This window comes from Oryctolagus cuniculus, chromosome 5, assembly GCF_051225735.1.
Source record: "Oryctolagus cuniculus isolate XC-2025 breed Fujian yellow rabbit chromosome 5, ASM5122573v1, whole genome shotgun sequence".
NCBI classification, from domain to species: Eukaryota; Metazoa; Chordata; class Mammalia; order Lagomorpha; family Leporidae; genus Oryctolagus; species Oryctolagus cuniculus.
This window is the reverse complement of record NC_142871.1, coordinates 143,919,784-143,944,301: the sequence shown is the minus strand read 5'-3', so window position 1 is coordinate 143,944,301 and position 24,518 is coordinate 143,919,784. Positions and strand designations below refer to the sequence as shown.

General features: G+C 43.9%; 1 protein-coding gene across 28 annotated transcripts in view; it reads left to right on the top strand.

Moving 5' to 3' along the window:
* The window catches only part of ATXN1 (ataxin 1), a 451,593-nt gene that overhangs the window by 251,094 nt on the left and 175,981 nt on the right, over nt 1-24,518 (top strand). For 27 of the 28 annotated variants that reach the window (XM_051832601.3, XM_089333309.1, XM_089333289.1 and 24 more), the window contains one exon: nt 23,232-23,347. The exons of the other annotated variant lie outside the window; for it this stretch is intronic. The gene's annotated coding sequence lies outside the window, so the exon portion shown is untranslated. The remainder of the gene's footprint in view (nt 1-23,231; nt 23,348-24,518) is intronic. 28 annotated transcript variants of the gene reach the window in all.

Genomic DNA, 24,518 nt, shown 5'->3' with positions numbered 1-24,518 from the left:
CAGTTGAATCTTTAGGTCGACAGCTCAAGGATAGGTCTGGCCTGCAGTACACCATAAAGGTTCAGATTTAAGCCATCTTTCATCCTTTCAATGAGTGTTTTGGCCAACTTGGTTGCAAGTATTTAAGGACTTAGATTTAAACAGAGACCAGGATAGAGTTCCTGACTCCTGGCTTTGACCTGGCCCAGCGCTGGCTGTTGTAGCCATTTGGGGAGTAAAGCAGCAAATAGAAGCACGCTCTCTCTCTCTCTCTCCCTCTCTCTCCATCTCTCTATCTTTCTCTCTCTATCTTTGAAACTAATTTTCTTTTTAAAAAAATTAAAAGAGATAAATTAGGTTTATACTTAAACTAATTTCACATATATATTTGAAATCATAGACTGATTTGGAAATATCCCTTTTTTTCACTTTCATATTATATGAAATCATTTTATTTACAACCTTCAACTGCAATATGAGTATCTCCCTCATCTTTGGAACCACTTTAAGGGTCATCTGATGTTGGTTTCAGAACACATTGCCTTGATGTCCATCTGAGTCCTTGGAGATACAGGTTTTGAATCTGTTTGAGGTTATTATTAGAAATTCTATCCCAAGGTCAGCACCACAGCTCACTAGGCTAATCCTCCACCTGCGGCCCTGGCACACCGGGTTCTAGTCCCGGTCGGAGCGCCAGATTCTGTCCTGGTTGCCCCTCTTCCAGGCCAGCTCTCTGCTGTGGCCCAGGAGTGCAGTGGAGGATGGCCCAAGTGCTTGGGCCCTGCACCTGCATGGGAGACCAGGAGAAGCACCTGGCTCCTGGCTTTGGATCAGCCCAGTGTGCTGGCCGCAGCGCGCCAGTCACAGCGGCTATTGGGGAGTGAACCAACGGAAAAGGAAGACCTCTCACTCTCTCACTCTCTCACTCTCTCACTGTCCACTCTGCCTGTCAAAAAAAAAAAAAAAAAAAAAGAAATTCTATCCCAAGCTCCAAGTACCAATTTATGTATTTTTCACTTGCATTTGTTAATACTTAATTGGCCCAAACAAGATATAACCAAGTCCACAGTTAATGTGAACTTTGATTCAAGGTGGACTTGATATACTGGGGAGCATTATTGTTACAATTTCCTAAACCATATTATTAAGAGATTTTTTTCCCCTGTGTTCTTCCAGCAAATGTACTTTCATGAACTATACAACATAACCACTTCCTCTTTTTCTTTAAAGTAACCTTTAAAATGCTTTTTTAAAAATTTATAGTGACATCCAGTGCTCGCAGCTGTGAAAGTCATGCCCCAAGAATAATTACTGGTTAAATTTGTTCTCTTTAAAAAATATCAACCAGTAGTTCTGTTAGGTGACTTTTATAAACATGCAAAATTAGCACTGATCCATATAGGTTCAAGATAATATGACTTCCCTAAGGGCTACTTTCTTTTTCAGAATAAAATATTTAAGAGAGCAGCAAATCATTTGATAAGCTGTAGAACCACTCAGAAATGAAGGGAACTCCATCTTTCCTGAGGGCAGCATCTTTTATTCAGTCACGTATGGTAAATTATAAACTTGGCTAAGGAGGATTAAATATAAGGGAGAGCTTCTATACAGTAAAAGTCCTTAAACAAGAAAATGCTCATTGAGCCCATTTCTCATCAATGTTTGTTACGATAAGTATTTGACTTGTTCAGAGTGCAGTCTGTCCTAGCAAGAAGCCTTGGAGGGTTCCTGCTGACCTTGCAGTGCGTAATTGGGAGATGCCTCTCATCCATGTGTTTATCCATTCTCTAGTGAGGATAATTTCTAAATACTAGGAAAGAGAAAAGCTTTGTCTTATCAGTTTGTATAAGAAGGCTAAGAGTAGCAACAGATGTTTAACCCAAAAGATTTGCACTTCCTCAAAACTTGAGCGAATCTGTATTGGAATAGCAAAAATCTCATAAAATCTAGGTTAGATTCAGTATTGCAATCCATCACAGACTAGGGTTCAAAGCATGAGGATCTGTTTCTGCAGTAGGTTCTCAAATAGCAGCCATAATCTGTGACCTGTAAGCATAAGTGTACTTGGTTGGCGGCCATCCACTTGTCAGTCCATCCCATCTCCAGCCAGCCAGCCATGCAGCCTTGGGTTTATTTTCACATGTATCAGGTTACTAGGTCGTGCTGAGTGATATATGCCCTTTAGCACAGAAGAGAAGTTGGGGAAAGGAAAATACTGCAAAAATGCTTTTGCTTCTTAGCAAAAAGTTATGAGTTCTGGTATTCTAATTAGACCCACTCAACCACAGTTCGCCAGCGAGCCTTCACAGAAACAAATAACAATAATGTTCATTTCACATCCTTGACCTGGGAATGGCAAAGTGATTCACCAACAGTAACTCATCAGGTCTCCTAACACTTCCTAACAAGGCATTAATATTTTTGAGCTTCTCATGTAAAGGGCTGGTGGTGTCTTCCAGAGAATTTAAATGTCTTGGCTACTGTTAAATATGGAATAAGAAGAAGAACAAAAGAAAAAAATGAAAGAAAAATCACCATTTTTCTGAACTGCCCGGGGATCTGACCTATACATGGGCGTCTTATTTCCTGGAAATTTAAAAGGGAGAGGTCAGATGGGACATCTGCTTATATAAAAGTATTCCGTCAAGATCCTACCAGAGAAAAGTCAGCACCGCAGAGGACCCTTTTTCTTACAGCACTTTGTTCATTAGATTTGGTGCTCAGTAAAATGTGAAAAGGTGTTGCCTGCTCCGTGTCACCCAAACAATGAGTCACAGCGTGAAGCAAATGAAACACATCACCAGCTCCGTGGCCAGCCTGCTGCACTCCCCTACACACACTCCTCAGGGCTTCCAAAGACCTTTCACTCTTGGGCCACTCAGCTGACAGTAAGTCGTCCCCGGGCGATCCTCGGCAGAACCCTGGGTGCCCCTCAGCCGGGGCGTGTGCTGCGGGTGTAGGCACCGTGCTGTACAGGAAGTGCAAAGGGGATCACAGAAAGCAGTTGTTTCTGAGGGGAGGGAGGAGATGGAATCCTGGGCTGTTGGTTGTCACGTCAGTCAGCGTTCCTCCGGTGGATGGAGGCTTTTATGAGAAAGCAGAGGTTTTTATAACTCATTTAGTCTGGCGAGGGAAGCAATACTAAAATGACTTAAATGTTTAAAAGATAAGAGCATGATAGTTTATGCTCTCAATCATCTTATCACTGAGACGCTAATTTGCTTTCCTTCAACTGCTGGCTGTCTCTGAGCACGGAGCCCTGTCACCATGTACACAGGTCAGTTAAAGTACAGTGTTTCAGGAAATTTGAGTCCTCTCTAAATAGTCAAGTGAATTTTGTAAGGGACAAAGGCTGCTTTTTCAGCAAGTCTGGCTTGTGTTCCTGTTAAATCTCTCCTTTGTTATTGCAAGGGGAAATCTCATTGCTGTATTTACCTTTCTATTTTAGTGGACTGCCCAGGCTCTTCACCTGCCAATAAAGCCCACACGTTCTCCCTTGTTTTCACGCGTTAAGGTTTGGGAAGTCAGGGAGACCTAATGATGGGAAAGGCAAAAGCAGTCTTGACAGCAGCGCTCTCCGCCCAGCAACAGGGAGCTTTTTCCTGCTGTGTGCCTGCTTCTCGGTCACAGGAAGATGGTGGGGTGGGGAGGTGGGAGGGAGGTGCTCCTGGTTTCATTTGACACAGAGTAAGCATGCTGATTGATTAGCCAAGAAGCTTGATGTTCAGATTGCTGGCAAGTTACCTTGTTTCAGACAAGGACTAAGTGGGTTCTGCACTTGTGTCTAGGTATCCCGTTGACCAGAGCTGAGATTAGGAATTTACAGATTGTGTCTGGCTACATTTGGCCTCTTGATCATCCATAACCTAGTAGGCAGTTGTCTGCTGTGAAGTAGAAACAGCAGCAGTGATCCCAGTTGGAAAACAGAACTGGAGCTGGGTGCTGCAGAAGTAGCAGCAGGGAGATCTTGTGAGCACAGGAGGAAATGGACTCTTCCTGTTTCCAGGGCCTGACACGGCCATGCAAAGTGGAATGACAGGTGTTCCAACCCTTTTCTTCAGGAGAACTCTCAGACCCCAAGAGGTCGATTCTTCTGGTCAGAAAGTTGTTGACCTTTGACTGTTGCTGCGGGAAAGATGTCAAGAATAACTTAATTTTCATTTACCATTGCAGTTTCACACTTGGGGGTCCTGAGGCTGGGGACAGTGGAGAGATTCCTAGGGGAGCAGTTCCTGGCCCCTCCATGCCTGGCGTCCAGTTGGCTTCCTTCCATGCCTGCCCTCCTCCCATTCACTGGGGTGACTTGTCACTCTCTTCATCCTTTTACTTCTATGCTTTATATTCCTCCATGTGTGAGATTGCAAGCGTGATTATTATATGAAAACATTTTCACTTAAAAACCATTCTATACAAATACATGTGAGATATGTGCCAACTTTCTTTGATTATTCTGGTGCTACTGATGATCAGATGTACTGCAGAGTTAATGATTAGTTTCCTGGGGGAAGAAAAAGAAATAAAACCACCCTTTTACACACTCATCATACATAAAATAAGTTCAAATGTCTGAAATATGAAAATGAACAAAATCACACGGGTATGACATATGAGAATTTCTTTAAAAGTTCATAGGAAATATGTGTTATGAAGAACATGCATGGATTTTAATTTTACACAAAAATCTTAACTTTTCATCCCATTTTTCTACCAACTTTTGTTTTTAAAGATTTATTTATTTTATCTGAGAGGGAGGGATGGTGGGAGAGAGAGAGAGAGAGAGAAGAGAGGGGTCTTCCATCCACTGGTTCACTCCCTAGATGGCCACAATATCTGGAGCTGAGCCAATCCACAGCCGAGAGCAGCTTCTGCGTCTCCCATGCTGGTGCAGTGGCCCAAGGATTTTGTGGAGGTGGGGAGTCCTCTGCTGCTTTTGCAGGTGCATTAGCAGGGAGCTGAATAGAAAGGGGAGCAACTGGGATTTGAACTGGAGCCCATATGGAATGACAGCACTGCAGGTGGCAGCTTTACCCACTATGCCACAGTGCTGGCCCCTCTACCAGCTTTTTAAAGTAACCCTCATGTAAGCTGTGGCTTGTGTTCTATTAGGCTAACTTACTCACAGGCTCTGAGCTTTAAAAGGCATGCTTTTCCAGAAAGCCGGAATCAGTCCCAGGGGTGAGTGCTGACTTCTAACAGTCTGTGTTTGTAGGATTTGGTGAGGGCTTAGGAAAATAACCTGGGAAATTCATTTGTAACAATTCAAACTTTTAGCTAGTCAGCTTAGCTGGTAGGCAGGAGTTTCATTGACACATGACATGTCTCAACCACATAAACCACATTTCTCGTTAAAGATATGTGGATGAAAGGCACAAGACATGCAGCAGGTGAGGGCGAGAGGGAAGTGAAGAACAGGAGCAGTCCACACCCAGGTCATGAAGTTACGTTATTAAAGCTGTTTTTTACATATATGTATACAAGGGTTTCATTTTGGCAAGATGAAGAGTTCTGGAGATGGATAGTGGTGTTGGTTTCACAACAGTGTGAATGTACCTTTTGAAAAAGATTTATTTATTTGAAAGGCAGAGTGACAGAGAGGGAGAGATGGAGAGACAGACAGAGATGCCCCATCCACTGGTTCACTCCCCAAATGGTTGCAACAGAGGGTTGGGCCAGGCAGAAGCCAGGAGCTTGGAACTCCATCCAGATCTCCATGTGGGTGACAAGGGCCTAAACATTCAAACCATCTGCTTTCCTAGGCATTTAGCAGGGAGCTGGATTAGAAGTGGAACAGCCAGGACGAGAACCTGGGACAAGAACAAGGCCAGCATCGTGGGCGGTGGCTTACCTTGCTGCACCAAGTGCCAGCCCTGTGAATGTACTTAATACCATGGAATTTGAAAATGGGTTCAAATGACAATTTTTATGTTATGTGTATTTAACCATAATTTTAAAAAGTATATACAAGTCTACTTCAAAAACTTTGTGGAAAATGCGTAAAATTCATTAAGAAAGAACTATGCAAGGATGTAAAATTTTTTTGCACTAAAATAAATGTTCTCTTAATTCCAACTTTCCATAAACATTTTTAAAGTATCCTCTCTTGTACTATGTACATATATGTATTTTATATAGCAGTTTTCCACTGGTTCGATGAAAGTACATCAAGTCATATCATCCAGTCCTCTTCATTTATTCATTCAACGGATCTCTATGAAGCCCTGATTCAAGACCTTAATGTTTATGAAGATCTGTGCTACGAGCCAGGGTACAAGCGTAAATATAGTACGCTCTGTCCTTGTGTTACCCCAGGTCAGCTTAGGTGAACGCCGTATGAACAGTTCCCACCCTGCGTGGTGTGTGCATGCAGCTACGATCGTATGCAGCTGTGCAGACTGTGGGGAGTCTTGGCACCCATCAGAGCAGAGGGACAGGAAGGGGGAGGGTCCCTGCTAAGGAACAGCGTGGACAAGGCACAGGGAACACAGAGCATGGTACACAGTGTGTGCCACAAACAGTGCCTCCCCCATCAATGGTGCTGTGCTGTGGATCAATCTGCTAGGCTGCGAAACAAAGGAGCAAATCGTAGAGGGCCCCCTAGGCTGGGGACTGTAGGCTGCTGAGGGGAGTGGGGGTCGGAACATCTTGCCCAGCGTCCTAAGGATTCCTCAGTGCCCCCCGCCCCAGCCCCATGTGACTGAAGGGCTTGGTACTGATGAACGAGGTCGTGGTAGAAGACGACATGTAAAGAGCCTCAATTTTATTTATCTTGTGTACTAGATTTTGCTTTAAGATGCTGTTTAAAGGTAGGGTTCTGATTTTAAAAAATGCATTTCCAAATGCTGTTGTTGATGAGGAATCAAGGAAGCTTTTTATTAGAGTTGCTGGCAGATGGGGTTTTAAAACGCGGTATTCTGTGTTCAAAGAGTTTGATTAATCTATAGATATTTCTGAATCTCACCTGGCAGTACTTTGCACTTGCAATGCATTCAGTACATTGTGTTATGGAGATTATTTTAGAGATTTAACTTAGGGGTAATTTAGATATACTTTTGCCTTAGGGATCAATTTCAATAGCATGTTGCCCAATAGTGCAAAAGGAAGCTGTAGAAATGTAAACTGTGTAACTCTCTTCTTAGTCTTTTTTTTTCCTGATGTAAAATTGCACTGCAATAATTACTTTTTTCTGAGTTTGCTGTCTATTTCTGAGACATTAGGTTTTGTAATTTGATGTTGTGAACTTGGTAGACAACTCTGATTCTATATGCAGGATTAAACTTTGTGGAAAACAACAGTTAATTTTTTTTCAATGCTTAAAATGATATTCTGGGCAAGTTTTGTTTCTGTATGGACTATAGCCAGAATCCTACTGTTTTTCAATTTGTTTAAATGCAACAGCTTAGACAACATATGTACATGTTCAGCTGAAGATAAAAGATATCATTATTTTTAGCCTATTACAAAGAAAACCACATTTTTTTTCTTAAATGTCTTGATATAAAGTAATTTGAACACAATTTCTGCACGAATCATTTCCAAGAGATTGGCTGTCAAGTGCATTTTTTGTAAGTAGCACTCTCATAAGAACCAATGAGACTTTGCAAATTTAGATATATTCTAAGCCTGAAATGTGGTTGAAGATGTCAGATTTTAAACAGCACTTTGAGAAGTAGTTAACTTAAAAGTATAGCAATTCAGAGCATACCGAGAATGATTTTGAAGAGTAAAATCTTGATACACTGGAAAAAAAGTTGACAGATTCACTACAAGTAGGAGACAAGCAGGTACAGCTCCCACTTGTGAAAACTTTTCTCTTCGAACCGACTTCTGATACTGGTGTAAAAACCTCCAGCAAAGCTTACTCATTCCCAGTTCCTAAATCTGCCCCAAAGAAATTCTGCCAGGTGCCTTCTTTAAGGAAAAATAAGTTAGACCTATGCAAAATCACAGTACCAGAATGTATTTCCCTCAAGCCTGGTGCTCATGCAGGCAGGCACATGCCCATGTAGGAACTAGCACATTTGTTTGAGTGCATCAGATTGAAAGAAGGGAGCAAAGTGACTTGGAACCCAACTTCTACCATCATTACCAGTATTTTTGGTCAATTCCAACTTTCTTCTATTGGGCAGTAGCTGGTTGATGTGCCCCAATGTTTGGTGGACAAGATGCTATTATGTGTAAATTGTACCACCTTCTCTCCTACAAAAATCTGAATATTTAAGTATTGGAGGTATTTGCCTGCTATGCTTTCATCTTGCTATTATACACCGATTGAGCTCTTAATTATATGTAAGGATCAAATTAATTCCTAAATGAATGAAGTGGTATCTTCCTCAGTGTTTTCACATTCATATCAGAGGAAAGGAATTTCATGACACTGCCAGTCTTACTATGTGTTTGCAAGAATCGCTACTCTCCCACCACCTTTGGTAACCCTTCTGAGGTGCATCCCTGGTGTTGCATTGTATCGTCCTGAATTCAGAGATACCCTAAATGCCCGCTTCCTATGTCAATTTCCCTTAGCCCCATTTAACAAGATGTGTCCTGGGTAGAAGCTGTCTCTGTTCTGTTTGTGGCTTTGAGCACCTGGTGGTATGGCCATAACCTAAGGGTTGGCCCTTTTTGAAATTATTGAGACAACATAAATGTTCCAAGTTTTGTGATGTGGGGCTGTTTAATCAGTCCTCAGAGTTTATTTCCTTGCCTGTCTCACTGCAATAATGAACTTAATTTCACGAGGTTGTTGGGGAGGTGCTATGAGAACTGATATAGCAATTCAAGTTTTGTTAGTTTTAGCATGAAATGAGACTTTTAAAGTAGATGATTGTGCATCTGTAGTGGCCTGCAAGTGGTGCTAGGTGGTAAGGAGAGCCACCTGTGAGATGAGAGGCCTGTCCCAGCCTCTGATGATGGACTCCTCACCAGGCCACACATCACCTGGGGAGCATTCCGGACTCCCATTGCCTTGGCTGAACCCAGACGGATTATGTGAGGATCTCCTTGGGTGGAGCCCAGGCACTAATATTTTATAAAGCTCCCCAGGGGATCACAATATGCAGCCAAGTTTTTGAGAGCTGATGCTGAAGGGGGATTGGAAAGTCTCCAGTTCTTGTACCAGCTGAATGGGTGATACCTAGATTCCATAGCCCGTACTTCAGTCTTTTATGTCTCCTGTAAACAGAGACTTAAGCATCGTGCTGAAAGTATGTTATTTCTCTTGGTCATACATAGCTGAGTATGAATTAGATTATTAAGCTCTCTCCAAAAAGCCAATGTTAACGAGTTGGTGTTAAGCTGGGAAAGAGAGCAGAGGTCTCTAGACATCTAAGGACAGGAAGTAGTTCACGAGATGGGGAAAAACACAGAAGCAAAAGGAATTTCGAGAGTAGCACCCTCAGGCTGCTTGTTGCTTTTGGAAATTAGTCCTTGCAAAAGGACCACCCAAGAGCCAGCTAGCCTGTCTCAAAGCTTAGGACTGTGGCCCTGGTGAAAACATGCCACGTACCCAGAATGTGGAGTGAGGGAAGAAACATTTAAATATTCATTGCGTGCTGAATATAGTCACACTATAACCAAAATCCAATTCACTGGTTTTCAGAATGATATATATTTTTAAACCCCCCCCCTTTTTTTTTTTTTTGAGAAAAAGGACTAAAATCATTCCATACTCAAAATGTCTTTTAATTCTTCTCAACAAACAAGGCTGAGATAACTGGAAAAGACACACAGGACACATACAAAAGAGAAAATGGAATCTTGCTTCATTTCATATACAAAAAATTACCTACAGTGGGTCAGTGATATAAGTGTAGGAGCTAAAACTCCTAGAAGAAACTCCAGGAAGAAAATGTAAGTCCTCTTGACCTTGGATTTGACCATGGATTCTAAGATATAGTACCAAGAGCACAAGCTCAAAAGAAAAATAAAGTAGACCACATAGAAATCAAAAACTTTTCTGAACATCAGACACCTTCAAAAAAGTCGAATGACAGCCTGCGAAATGGGAGGAAATATTTGTAAACCATATTTGTTGTGAGAGTGTAGTTTGTAATATGAGAAATTCTTTTTTTTTTTTTTTTGACAGGCAGAGTTAGAGACAGAGAGAAAGGTCTTCCTTCTGTTGGTTCACCCCCCAAATGGCCGCTGCAGCTGGCGCACTGCGTCAATCCGAAGCCAGAAGCCAGGTGCTTCTCCTGTCTCCCATGCGGGTACAGGGCCCAAGGACTTGGGCCATCCTCCACTGCCTTCCCGGGCCACAGCAGAGAGCTGGCCTGGAAGAGGAGCAACTGGGACAGAACCCGGCTCCCCAACCAGGACTAGAACCCGGTGTGCCGGCGCCTCAGGCAGAGGATTAGCCTAGTGAGCTGCAGTGCGGGCCAAGAAATTCTTTCGATTGAAAATGAAAAGACAACCAGTGTAAAAATGGGCAAAGGCATTTAATAGACATTTCTCCACAGGAGATACACAGATGTCCAATAATAAACATGTGAAAAAAGGCCATCACCATGTGTGAATAGGGCAGTGCAAATCAAAACCATAGTGAGTTACCACCTCATTCCTATTAGGATAGCCATAATTTCTGTTTAGAAAGGAAAATAACAAGTGTTGACAAGGATGTGGAAAAATTGGAATCTTCATATATTGCTGATAGAAATGTAATATGGCAACAACTGTGTAAAATAATTTGACAATTCCTCAAATAGTTGAAAACAGAATTACCATTTGACCTAGCAATTTCACTCCTAAGTATATAGCCAAGAGAATTGAAAATGGGTTTTCAAACAAAGATGTATGCACAAATGTTCTGACAAACATTGTTCATGATAGCCAAAAGGGAGAGCTAACTGAAGTATCCACCAAATGATGAATGGACAGCAAAATTGATATGTCCATACAGTGGAACTTATTCAGCCAGGGAAGGAATGGAGTGCTATATCATTCATGAATTCAGAAAACATTATGCTAAGAGAAGCTAATCATAAAAGGGCACATATTGTATGATCTCGTTTATAAGTAATATCCAGATTAGACAAATCCATAGAGATAGAAAGCAGGTTAGCAATTCCCAGGGGCTGAGAGATGGGGGAAGACAGTGATGGTTCAGTAGGTATAGAGTGAGGTCAGTGTTGTGGTGCAGCAGATTGAGCCACCATTCCCTACACCAACATCCCGCATCACAGTGCCAGCTTGAGCCCTAGCTACTCTGCTTCTGATACAGCTTCCTGCTAGTGTGCTGGGAAGGCAGAAGATGGCCAAAGTACTTTGGTCCTTAACACTTATATGGAGGACCAGGATGGAGCTCTTAGTTTTGGCCTGGTCCAGACCTGGCTGTTGGATGTTGAGCCATTTAGAGGGTAGAGGATGGAAGATTCTCTCTCTCTCCCCACGGTGTGTGTGTGTGTTGCTGTGGCTTTCAAATATATTAAAAATAGGTATGGGGTTTCTTTAAGGTATAATGAAATCTAGAAACCTTCTAGAGTGGTGATGGTTGCACAATGTTGTAAGTGGACTAAAAGCCACTAAGCTTTATTCTTTAAAAATGGTTAAAATATGGGGCCAGTGTTGTGACACACTGAGTTAAGCTACTGCATGTGACCCTGGCCTCCCACATGGGTGCCGGTTTATGTCTCAGCTGCTCCTCTTCTGATCCAACTCCCTACTATTGATACTGGGTAGGCAGCAGAAGATGGCCCCTGCCACCCATGTGGGTGACCTGGAAAAAGCTCTTGGCTTCGGCCTGGCCCATCCCTGGACTTTATAACAATTTGGGGAATAAACTAGTGATGGAAGACCTCTTTCTTCGTCTCTCTCTCTTTCAAATAAATAAGTAAATCTTAAAAAAAAAAAAAGTTAAAATAGTGAATTCTATGTTATGGGAACTTTACCTCCATTAAAAAAATACCTTCCTGGGGCTGGTGCTGTGGCACAGAGGGTAAAGCCGACACCTGCAGTGCCAGCATCCTATTGGGTGTCAGTTCGAGTCCCGGCTGCTCCACTTCCTATCTAGCTCTCTGCTACGACCTGGGAAAGCAGTAGAATATGGCCCAAGTCCATCTTTTAAAAAACATATCTTCCTTACCTCATTTGCCCTTTCTCCTGAGCAAGTAGTCTTAAGCCAGTCATCAGCCTTGCTAGAGGGCCTTGTCCCATCAGCTCTTTGTACAGTGTTTTCCTCCACCATCACTTAAGTATAGAGTCACTGCACTGGTGCAGGTTTCATACCAGCACTCTTAAACCTCACTGCCCAGATTCCACTCCTGACCTGGAGAGGTGTGTGTTTGCCCACATGGAAGCCCAGCCACCTCGTGCTTCCCAGAGGAGTTTCCCCATTGGTGGAATTAGAAATCGGGTTTCCAGTGCAACCCTGCCACCCAACTGGACTGGCCTCTCACAGAGTCGCTAAGGAATGTTAACTCTTGGAGACCCGGCAGGCACAGGCCATTCCTGCAAACCCGGAAGACTGAAAAGTCACGTGTACCAAAATGTACACTTGTGTGGGGAGAGGAGGGGGTAAGGCTGTTATTGAGTTTCAACGCTTTCAGGACTGGATGTGGGAGAGTCATTTCTGGTGGCCCGGAAGGTGGATCTCCAAGCCCACAGCATGATCTAAAAGTGGAAGGAAGTTATATTAATCATTCCCTTAATTGTCATGTTCTCTTTTTCTCTCTCTTTTTCTGCTGGGGTCAGCAGGAATGGGAATCTTTTTTTTTTTTTTCCTTTTAGATGAGTCTTATTATAATTATGATTATACTGAAAGACCTGGATGGGAGGAATGCTGCAATCTGAATTAAAAATAGCATTTTCTCTCCTCCCACACACAACACTTGAGTGCTCTGAATGCCTTTTATAAATGCAGACTTTCTGCCTGGCTAGATAAAAGAAGCTGTCACTTCATTTCCATAACGAAGTCGTTCCCCAGAGAATTCCATTGTTTTAGCAATAGAATTTTTGTAAAAGGCCTCTTATTTTGCCTGAAAAAGGTACCAGAATGAACTTTTGAGAGCTTTTTAGACAAAACAATTAAGGCGCAAGAGAGCTCTGCTCCAGTTTGGAGGTGTTGAGAGTTGTACCTGGGCGGCTCTCCGGTGCCATGATCTCAGAAGTCCCTGCATCTGGAAGACGATTGAAGTGGGGGAAGAAACCCGTTATGTTTCCCTCCTGTTAGAAGCCCGGGCAATGCAGTAACCTGGGAATGCATATTCTAGAGCGGGTGGCAAACAGATGTTGCTAATTCTAAAGAGTTTTAAATATTTATTTTTAAAGAGATGTCGGAAACTCCTAGACTGCTTCTTGTGTAAAGAACTCCTTTGGGATTTTTAATGAATACGATCATGAGAGATTTTAATTGAGTTTCAGGACTTTGAAGGCCAGCTGTGACTGTGGCTTGCCAGGCTCTTTGACTCATGAAATAGTAGTTGATATTTTCCTTTATTTGAGCTTAAAATCTCATAGTGAGTGACCAGTGAGGACTTTTCTTGGCAGCGTGACCTGTAGTGGGCTCAGAAAGGGCCGGGAGCATGTGCTCACACTCCATACCGCTCTGTATGCTGGGTCTTGGCTCCAAATATGGTTATCAAATCGTCAGCTGCACATTCATAGAAAGAAAGAACAGTTGCATTTCTCAGTATTTAGCCGGCACCAGGTTACCCACATCAAAGTGTACCTGCCTTTGGTGTTTCTACAGGTAATCCTGGGATTTATTGCCAGGTGGTGTTTCTGTTCCATGGTGTTCACAGCTAAGACCCTTGAAATCTCAGTTTTAAGCTGTATAGTTTTATTAAGCCTCCTTCAAAAAGGAGAGAAGTTTTCAATAGTGCCTTTGTCTTGCAATACTTTTGTTCTCATTGCATCAGAATGTTGTAATATTGAAGCAAAGAGGCACTACCTGGAATCCTGTGAAAAAAGAAATTACCTTTGGAGTCTTCATATTTGTTGACTTTTAATATGGTAAAGCAGATAGACAAGCGAAGTTGACTTAATATTCATATGGAAGGCCCTATTGGCCCTGAATTATATGCAAAAGTTGGGTAGTTAAAACTGTGCCTCATTTGGAGTTTTGGATGATAGTTCTATTATTTTAAAGTCTTTGAACATGGTCCTTAATTATGTAGCAGCACTAGAACTTTTTACTTTTTGTAGATTTCTTTTTTATTTATTTGAAAGGCAGAGTTACAGAGAGAGAGAGGGAGAAAGAGATCTTCCATCCATTGATTGGCTCTCCAAATGGTTGCAATGGCCAGGATTGGGCCACATTGAAGCCAGGAGTTTCTTCCAGGTCTCCCATGTGGGTGCAGAGGCCCAAGCACTTGAGCCATCCTCTGCTGCTTCTCCCAAGTACATTAGTAGGGAGCTGGATCAGAAGTAGAGTAGCTGGGCCTCAAACTGGAGCCCATATTAGATTCTGGCATCGCAGGTGACGGCTTAACCAGCTATGCTGCAGCACCGACCCGAGCACTAGGTCTTCTAAGCATAGTTTGAGGTCCTAGTTGTAGCCATGCTTTTGCATAGTAAATATTTTATAAAGAGAACAGGAAGTTGTGCTTTGATAGGATTCTTTCACGGTTATGTTTTCAGTACACTGAATTTAATGAATTTTGTTACTTCTGTCCAAAAGGCTGGGGGTAGGCAATATATATGGATTCTGTCTTGTCATTTGATCTTAACCTGTGATTTCATGCTTCGTGCAATCAGGCCAAGTAAAATAGTTGAGGATGTTATTGCATAACTCCTTACAATAGGGCACAAAGAGAATAGGAAGAAATATTTCTTTTGTAGAATTTTTGTTTTTTTTTTATATATATTGTGTTATTTAAAAAAAAGAGAGCAATATAGCAGAAACTGAAAAAGACTTAAAGAACTGGACTCTGACACATGGTTTCCTTATTTATTTATTTATTTATTTGGAAGGCAGAGTTAGATCTTCCACCAGATGGTTCCCTCTGCAAATGACTGCAAACAGCTGGGGTGGGGCTAGGCCAGGCCAAAACCAGGAGCCAGGAACTCCATCCTCGTCTCCCATGTGGGTGGCAGGGGTCTAAGCACAGGGGCCACCTTCTGCTGCCTGCTCAGGCTTCTTAGCAGGGGGCTGGATAGGAAGTGGAGCAGCTGGGACTCAGGACTCAGATACTCACGTGGAAGACGAGGGCTAGGTTAGTCTGTTGTACCAGGATGCTGGCCTCTACACATGGTTTCTGTGGAACTTTGCTGCTCAGAATGTTTTAGAAATTATCAAAGCAGGCAGCCCAAGCCATGTTCTTCTTTCCCAGGTTTTACCCAGTCCAGCAAAACCCTGACCTCCTCCAGCAGGCATGAACACAACTCTCCCCTGGGGAGAAGGTGTGTGATGACTCATGCAGCCAGAAAGGGGATGTGTAACCACAGTGTGGCCTCCTAGCTTCTTGATCAAGATCCCTACATCTCCTGGGCCTTAGGGCTTTCTGCTGAATGTCAGCAATGCCCCCGGGAGCACAGTGGTAAACGAATGTGGCCAGGAATAAACTGTCTGTAAAGAGCATGTGCCTTCTAGTCTTTAGAATCATTTCCTGAGGCTGCTGCTGGAGCATAATGGGTAAAACTGCCCCCTGCTCACCAGCATCCCATATGGGCACCGGTTCAAGTCCTGGCTGATCCACTTCTAATCCAGCTCCTTGTTAATGCAACCGGGAAATCAGCAGAAGATGGCCCACGTGCTTGGGCCCCTGCACCCACGTGGGAGACCGGGGAGAAGCTCCTGGCTCCTTGTTTCTGACTGGCCCAGCTCTGGCCGTTGTGGCCATCTGGGGAGTGAACCAGCAGATTGAAGATCTCAATATCCACCCCCCACCACCACCACCAATAACTCTGACTTTCAAATAAATAGATAAATAAATCTTTTAAAAATTTTTTAATAAAAGTATTTCCTGCAGATGGCGTTCCATAGCTATTCAGTACAGATGAGGAATTTCACATCTGTCTCTTCAACTTATATTTTATTTTCATTTTATTCTTGATAGGCAGACGTACTTGTCTCTGGATGTATAATTATATTTCATAGCAAACGATGCACTCTATCAATGAGGAGATGTAACCTGCATACAAATCCAAACACCTGCAGAGTGTCGGTGTGGATGAAGCCTTACCTTATGTGCTAAAGCATGCTAATAATAGGAAATGGTGCCGCGGATCGACGTGCAGTAAAGAAAGTGTTTAATGGTTGATCATAGGAGTTTTTCAGCATATTTGTCTCTCTGATAATGTGTTCTTTAGGCAGATACTAATTTTAGATGATAGTCCCTGAACACAAACCAATTAATAGCTGTAAAAAGTGCCCCAAGTGTATGCTAAGTATCCACAGATTGCCAGTTTGGAAGCAATTTTGCTGTAGGTAAGTCATACGAGCGGTCAATGTTGACTGAACAGGGAGCATGTGATCCGCTACATAAATCCAGTTCCTCAGAATACTTTGAGTGTTGGCCTTGGTCCCACTCTTGACCTCCGTGCAATACTGCCTGAGATCTGACCGGCCTGTGTGGATTCCTCTGTCTCCAGAGAGCTCTGTACCAGAAATGTGTTTCCTGGGGAGAGGGAGCCCTTGGCCCTGCGTGACTGCCCTTTATGCCCCTCTGGGAGCTGCAAGGAGACACCAGGTCCCTGCTAGGCCAAGTGCTGTGGTCCAGAGGAAGCGTTTCCAAAGTCTCAACTGCGGCAGCCCTGGCTGCTCCTTTCTTTCTCAGAAAGAACAGGGCCCTGGTCCTGGGTGGGAGGAAGAGGCTCTCCTGCAGAACGTCTCATTGATGTGTTGAGCAGTTTCCCTGTTGGCTTCTGTAATGATTTCTTCCCAAGTCACCCAAAAGGGAGTTCTCTTATTTGATGACCACAGGAGGAGGACGCTTGAGGACAAGGCAACGTGAAAGCAAAATACCACGTTCTCAAACTCTGAGTCAGTAAGTGTTTATCCAGGGGCTGCCATTTGCAGAAGCTCCCCAAGGCTCAGAAAAAGCAGCCACAGACCCTCCCTTTACACAGTGTCCCACAGGCTATGTAGGCGGACAGGGACTAGACTGATGAGTATCCTAAGCAAAAGGAATAAAAATGAAGGGAGCTCATGTGCAAGAGAAAAACGCTTTGGCTTTCAAATGCCATAGCCTGGGAGGGTGAAGGAGAGAGTCCTCCAGAAAGTAGGTTTGAGCTGGCTCTGGATGTGTGGCTTGAATTTCCACCAGTGCAGCAGCGGTGGGGACTCTCAGGGAGGAAGTGAGAAAGGACTTGTGGCTGGTTCCACGTGCTGGAGAAGATGTAGGAAGTCCAGCTGGAACAGCATGTTGGGACCACATTGTAAAGGTCTTAACCATCCACCGAAGAGTCAGGAAGATCTTAGGGGAGCTGTATGAACCACAGAAGAGATGGCATGGAGAAATTGTGTTGTAACCCTTCACTTAGGGGAGCTGTATGAACCACAGAAGAGATGGCATGGAGAAATTGTGTTGTATAGTGTCTGCTTTAGAAGTTTGATCCAATAGGGATGACTCTGTCGGTCTAGGAGGCAAGGAAGACCAATTTGCAGGCGGCTGCCGTGAGAGGAACAGAGTCTGAACTTGAGTGGTGGCAGTGAGAATGGTGAAAGTGTAGGATGGGTGAGAGTAGCCTACTAACAACGGACCATGGGAGAAAGAAGAAAAGATAGAGCTGCCCTTAGCACAAGTGTGAAATTAAAGAGGAGGAACTGGTGTGGGAGGACTCGTGGAAAGATTAGAATCGGTCCCAAGCCACGTATCCTGCTGATGCCGAGCAGCTTGCTGAGGGTTCTCAGGGCTCAGGATGCAGATTGAAGAACTATCTGCAGCAGAAGGAAATTATTATAGGAAGATCAGAAAATTGAAAGTAGCCTTGGAGAATACATCCCTGAGAGTTAGGAATTACAGGCAGAAGAGCAAGAGAGTGATGTGCGGAACAGGATGGCCCTGTCTCTGTTCAGCCAGGCTACTTTGGTTGTAAGAGACAAAACTCCAAGTGATCCAAGGAAAAAATGAAATTTCTTGTATGAATTTTCTTTATTATGAGAGAGCATGAGCAAGTGGAGGGAGCACAGTAAGTTGTTTTTCAGTCATTTGTCACTTTTTCGGAGTCGACAGGTGTCACTTCCTCCAGTGCAGCCATCTGTATCTACAAATTCCATAATGAAAAATTCTTAAAGGGAAGATTTCATCTGCACTGATCCTACACAGACGGTTTCCCACAATATGGCAGAGTAACTATTTGATGTGATGCCCTCATATTAGGGATCACTGATCATCTAGAGATGACAAGGTATGCAGGAGGGTTGTGTGGATTATGTGCAGGTGCTAAATCGCTTTGTGGAGGGAACCTGAGCATGCTCATGTCTTGGAATCAGCAGGGAGTTCCTGGGACCATTGCCTGGGGATATGGAGGGAAGGCTGTTTTCAGAGCAATCTTGGCCTTTGTCCAACTGTGTGAGTGATGGGAAGACTTACCCTAAAAACAGTGTCTCCTCCTGGGTCCTGGCCCCGCAGCATCAACATCACCTGGAAACTTGTTGAAAATGCATGGTCTTTGGCCTGCCTGAAGCAGAAATCCTGGGTGTGGCCCAGCAATCTGTGGTCTTACAAGGCCTCCAGCCATTTCTCCTGCCGGGTCAAGTGTGAGAACCACTGCCTCAGAGGTCCCATGTCCCCCTCCATGCCCTACAAGGGCTTCCTTAAGTGTGGCTGTTGAAAAGCCCTGAGGATCGAAGACATAGGCTCCTGGTGACAAGGAGGCGGGGATTTCGTGCATCTTGAAAGGAGATGGCGGCTGCTCAAAAGGCACTAATGACTAAAAATGTCAGGGCCTGGAAGAGCAGAAAAGAGAAGTCTGAGGTGTAATTTCACTGTTGCTGAGTCTGTGGAGAGCTCTCCTTTGGCTGGCAGGTGTTGGAGGGGCTCCAGGCCCTGGGAGCACAGAGAAAGGCGAGATGGGCTTAAATTACAGCTCTAGAGTAGTGACTCCTAGGGAGCAAGGGTTAAGTCCTGGAATAGATTTGGGATATGGATCATTTAATTTAAATTCAGATTCTTCCACTACACCCTCTAAGGAGGTTGCAAAAGAAGGACATCTCAAGATTTCTTTCATCAAGGAGCTTATAAACAGTTTGAGCCTTCAAGACTGAAATAAATCCAGTGAAGTATAAAAAAGACAGTCGTGTACCAGAATGCTGAATTGAGAAGGACCTTGGGTTGAAACGTGTGATTGTTACTGAAGGTAGTGTGGGTAGAGAGGGAAAGGGAAAGTGACATTATGTCATTTTTTTCCTCAGGACAGAGGATGAAACTGACAACCTGATGTAATTCTCCAGGTTTAATGGCAAGGTGTTGGACGGCCTGGCTGCAGGAAGTCCTTTTCCTTGCTCTCTTCTTCCTGAACTTGCCAAGCTTTGTCAGAACTACTACGTCAAAGTCATGGCTGCTGTTCAAAGACTTTGAACTTGGAGTATTGTTAAAATATCTGTAGGAGAAACGGCTTTTTATCCCGGACATCTTACATGAAAAGAGACTCAAAGAGCAGCCTGGACTATTTGTTTCAGATCGAATTTCTTTTTTTAAGATTTTATTTATTTGTGAGAGGCAGAGTTAGAGAGAAGAGAGGTCTTCCATCCACTGGTTCACTCCCCTAAATGACCGCAATGGCCAGAATTAGGCTGATCCAAAGCCAGGAGCCAGGAGCTTCTTCCAGGTCTCCCACATTGGTGCAGGGGTCCAAACAATTGAGCCATTTTACACTGCCTTCCCAGGCCATAAGAGAGAGCTGGATCGGAAGAGGAGAAGCCGGGACATGAACTGGTGCCCATATGGGGTGCCGGTGCCACAGGAGGAGACATAGCCCACTTCACCACAACACTGAGCTCCTCAGATCAACTTTCAGACTTATTCCATTCATGGGAGAACATGAATGAGCCTGTCTATGATGCCTTCCTTTTGTAGGATGAAGTGTGCAAATTACTGAACTTCCTTAGTGGGGAGAATTAAGTTGAGCCAGATCTGGCTTGGTAGGGATGAAGAAAACACTTCAGATAGACATGCTGCTTTTTTTCGTTTTACTCCTTTGCCTCATGCTGCTCACTGGGGTAAGTGGACAGAGCACTCCATCAGAAACCGAGAGAGAAGGAGGGCAGGATTCTGTTACAGGTGGGCCTGGATACTGATTAGGTCTGGGAGAGAGAAATAGAAAATATCCTGAGTCAACGGGAAGCCAGGAATTTGGAATCTCAGCCAAGGCACCAGGAAGATGTTTTTCTGACAAGTGTACATGTAATGTGATCTGTTTTTAGCCCTTTCTTGGATGGGTTTTCTTAACTGCAGCTGTGGCATGCAGGTGTCGGGAGTTTCTTTGCATTGCGTGGTGGTGGCGGGGTGACTTTGGGTGTATTTGGGAGCAAAGTCTTCCCCTCCTTAACACTTGCAAAGGGTGGTGGTGTTTGATAGACATGACTTGTGTGTGTGCACGTGTGGGTGGGTGGGGGAGCACTGAGACCCAAATGTGGTCAATTTTAAAGTCAGAAGGAAGGCTTATCTCTTCTTTCAAGGTATTGAGAACAGTGCTGTTGTTCATTTCTTAATCAAGGAGACCCAGTTGAAATGGAAAATAAAAAGTGAGTATAGAAATTAGCTATACATCTCTGGATCAGACAAACATATGCTGAGGTTGTTTCTTATATCTTGAAATTCAATGCCCGGCTGACTTCTGCTGATCTTTTACTTCCTTCTTACTGTTAAGTTTTGTAAGAAAAGTGTTCCAGGCTGGTGCTGTGGCATAGCGGGCAAAGCCGCCACCTGCAGTTCCGGCATCCCATTTGGGCACCAGTTCGAATCCTGGCTGCTCCACTTCTGATCCAGCTCTCTACTATGGCCTGGGAAAGCAATAGAAGATGACACAAGTCCTTAGGCCTCTGCACCCATATTGGAGACCTGGAAGAAGCTCCTGGCTCCTGCCTTTGGATCAGCACAGCTCTGGCCACCACAGCCATTTGGAGAGTGAACCAGTGAATGGAAGACCTCTCTGCCTCTGCCTCTGCCTCTCTGTAACTCTGCCTTTCAAATAAATAAATAAATCTTTTAAAAAAGAAAAGCTTTCCTCAGCTCCTGCTTCCAATGGAGCTACCTCCTTTGAGATTGCAAATTTCAATGCTTTTCCTTTATAATACCTATCCCCATTAAAAAATTGTGTGTGTGTGTGCGTGTGTGCATGCATGTGTATACTAAAAATCATTTATTATAGTTCTTCATTGCCTGGTCCTTTTGAGATAAGGGACACCTTGAGACCAGAATTCTTGTCTGTTTTCTTCATCCTTTGTACCCCCAATTGGACATGGCCTACTTGGTGTAGTGGCACCAAGGAAAATTGTGTTGAGTGAATGAGTTAATTAATCAGGAAGAACTTGGTAAACTGTATTCACTATAAAAGTGAGGATTAATTATATGAGAAGCAGACACCTCCTTTCTCACTTCTGCCCTAATTTTGTCTCTCCGTTCCTTAAAGGTCTGTATTTTGAGGTATGCTCATCAGTGTTTTGCCAGTTCCAAATCTAAGATTTGGTATTATTCATTCTTGCCCACTTTTTTTTTTGAGATAAGGGACCACTTTTATCCTCTTGGGAATATTATTTCTTACACCCACAGTGCTCACCTGTGATGCCTGCTACTGTTCAATACATGTTCCTGATGTGGAGATGACAAACACGGCTGGTACTTGTGGATGATTTATGTGGGAAGCACACGGGATCCTAGCAAAGCACGTAAATTCCGTGTGCTTCATCATCTCCAATGCCACCCATGTAAATTCCTGTACCTCAGGTAGGCTTCTTAGGAGTATACAAGTCTGAGGCGCTGTGGCGTAGTGGGTAAAGCTGCTGCCTGCAAGTGCCAGCATCCCATATGGGCGCTGGTTCTAGTCCCGGCTGCTCCTCTTCCGATCCAGCTCTCTGCTATGGCCTGGGAAACAGTACGAGATGGCCCAAGTCCGGGCCCCTGCACCTGTGTGGGAGACCTGGAAGAAGCTCCTGGCTCCTGGCTTCGGATTGGCGTAGCTCCAGCCGTTGCAGCTAACTGGGAAGTGAACCGGTAGATGGAAGACTTTCTCTCTCTCTCTCTCTCTCTCTCTCTCTCTCTCTCTCTCTCACCTCCTCCCTCCCTCCCTCTCTCCTTCTCTGTGTAACACTGACTTTCAAATAAATAAATAAATCTTTAAAAAAAAACAAAGAGTATACAAGTCTGAATCATTAGCTAATATTGGTCCAGGAGAGAGCTGTTTCCTGGTCTGACTTGAACAGGATGAGGGTAGGAAAAGATCAAAAAAATCAGCTGTGGGAAATATTAATGATTAGGATATTGGATAGGTGTTTTCATTAAAACCAGCAAACGAATAGCCAACTCATATCCAGTTCTTTCCTAATAGGGCCTCACGGCTCACTTCTGTGTAAGTGTTAGCCTTGGTGGGTGGAATGGCGCACAGCCAAGTGGAAAACTCTCACAGCCCCACAGATCCTGTAGGAGCTGCGTGGTGTGTGCCAACTCACCATGCTGCTGCACGTGCCTCTCATGCCCACCTTGCAATGTCGCTTCTTTTGCATCAGGCTCTGTACCTTGCCTTTCTCCTGCAGGTTCCAGCCTTCGCTATTGGTGTTTTACTTCTACGCACTGCACGCTAGCGGCTAGCATAGGAAGCCACGCTGGCAGGTGTACATTTGGGTGCTCTGGGGACAGCTGAGTGTTGGTGCCTTGCCAAAGCTGGCTTTTATATCCTGGCTCAGAGCTCAGTACTGGGCTTATGACCACTAATAATACTTTGTGTTTACATAGTGCCTTTCTTTTAGGGACCTCTGAGTGCTTTGCAGGCGCGATCTTATTGATCTTCCCAGCAACCAAATGAGGCATGAAAATGCAGAAGGTGTTAGTCCTTGCTCCCTGTTTGCAGAGAGTAAAATCAAGTGGCTGATTTTGAAGTTGTGTTGCGAGTTTGGGTCTCAGCCAGGATTGCGTCTGAGGTCTCCCAGAATTGGTTTCCATTTGATGAGAGAGGTGGAGAAGAAGGCTGGTTGTGCCACACTGTGTCCTCTATGGCAAGTGCAAAAATAGTGAATTTTCCTTTTTTGAGAGAAGGGCTCAGGAAAATGGTCTTTGGTGAATTATCAATTAGTCTAATTGATCATGAGACTTCATCTGTTGAGATGATGAGTGATTTAACGATGCATTAACTTGTTTCTTTTTCTTCTGTTCCCATGCTAGGTATTTGCCATCTCTCTCTGAAAGGAAGAAAGCCCAGGAGCCCTCCAGCTTCTGTGGGATGTCTGCGTGGTGAAGCATAGGCCGAGGCTAGCTGGGAACGGCGTGCAGTGAATGTTGTAAGTTCTCAGTTCAGAGCAGCATCTGCAGTGGCTTGTCTTGTGAATCACTGTGGGTACCCGAGCCAGGGTGATGAAGGGGTATTAGCATGAGCTCTAGGTGATCATCCAATTAATTTCTTTTTTTAGGGAAAGAGGTTCTGTTTGTATTTGCCGTGAACTTGCCTTCCTCGTAGCTTCTGTGGAGCGCTGCTCATTATCTCCTGTGGAATAAAACAGCGGAGCACAATGATTTGTTTCATTGTAGAAACAGCCTTTCTGTTGGTATCGTCAGGCAGGATCACATTGAGAGCAGCTGCCTTCGCCTAGGGCTGGTGAGGATGGTGTCCGATTCTTCAGGCTGAGGGTCCGCCACCAGGAATTCCATCCAGCAGTTATTCTTATTTATGTGAGAATGTCATTGGGATGACAGTTTTCTTTCTGGCTTTAAATCTTGAAGTATGAAAGTTTAAGCCGTTGGTCTTGGTGCTTCTCGTTCGAAATGAGCTGATATATTGGTTTGTATCGGTTACTAGGTTGGGATTTTGAGATGAGTTAAGCCTTTCCTGCACTTGGGCTGAAGGTCACCTTTCCTGAGAAGGTCAATGTCAGGTGACTGACAAGACAATGCTGTCCTTATGAGCTTCCAGGACCCCGTGTGCTGTGTAGCTTGCTGGGATTTGTGTGGCTTTGCTGCTTCCTGAAGATTCCACCTGGTCTTTAGACTGTGTCACAAAAAAAGGTTCAAAGAGTTTTGGACAGTAGAGGATGCAAGGAGTCTTCAAAAAGTTCATGGAAAAGATATACTGTGCAAAAAAAAAAAAAAGATATACTGTGCATAAATTTTAAAAACGTGTTTACACCCAAATAAACCTCCCTTTCAAACCCATGTTCCACAAACTTTTTGAACCATCTCATCCAGCTACAGGATGAGAAAGAGGTAGAATGATCTTCAAATTTTAGATGAATTCCAACTTCAGCTTTTTTGTGTGTATGTGTGTGCACATATGTAACTGTGGAATATTTAATATATATGTAATGTATTTTTGCATAGCCATGTTCTTAGATTTTTGGCTTCTTTTTTTTTTTTTTTTTGGACAGGCAGAGTGGATAGTGAGAGAGAGACAGAGAGAAAGGTCTTCCTTTAGCCGTTGGTTCACCCTCCAATGACCACCACGGCTGGCGCACGGCG